This window comes from Austrofundulus limnaeus, unplaced genomic scaffold, assembly GCF_001266775.1.
Source record: "Austrofundulus limnaeus strain Quisiro unplaced genomic scaffold, Austrofundulus_limnaeus-1.0 Scaffold3497, whole genome shotgun sequence".
Classification (NCBI taxonomy): Eukaryota; Metazoa; Chordata; class Actinopteri; order Cyprinodontiformes; family Rivulidae; genus Austrofundulus; species Austrofundulus limnaeus.
The window spans coordinates 1-584 of record NW_013955899.1 but is presented as its reverse complement, the minus strand read 5'-3'; positions in this window follow the sequence as shown (position 1 = coordinate 584).

Here is a 584-nt window from a genome sequence, read left to right as displayed (position 1 = left end):
GACAGGCTGTCAGGATGACATACACTTGTGTGAAAGGTGTGTATGTTGATCTGACAGGCTGTCAGGATGACATACACTTGTGTGAAAGGTGTGTATGTTGATCTGACAGGCTGTCAGGATGACATACACTTGTGTGAAAGGTGTGTATGTTGATCTGACAGGCTGTCAGGATGACATACACTTGTGTAAAAGGTGTGTATGTTGATCTGACAGGCTGTCAGGATGACATACACTTGTGTGAAAGGTGTGTATGTTGATCTGACAGGCTGTCAGGATGACATACACTTGTATGACAGGCTGTCAGGATGACATACACTTGTGTGAAAGGTGTGTATGTTGATCTGACAGGCTGTCAGGATGACATACACTTGTATGAAAGGTGTGTATGTTGATCTGACAGGCTGTCAGGATGACATACACTTGTGTGAAAGGTGTGTATGTTGATCTGACAGGCTGTCAGGATGACATACACTTGTGTGAAAGGTGTGTATGTTGATCTGACAGGCTGTCAGGATGACATACACTTGTGTGAAAGGTGTGTATGTTGATCTGACAGGCTGTCAGGATGACATACACTTGTGTGA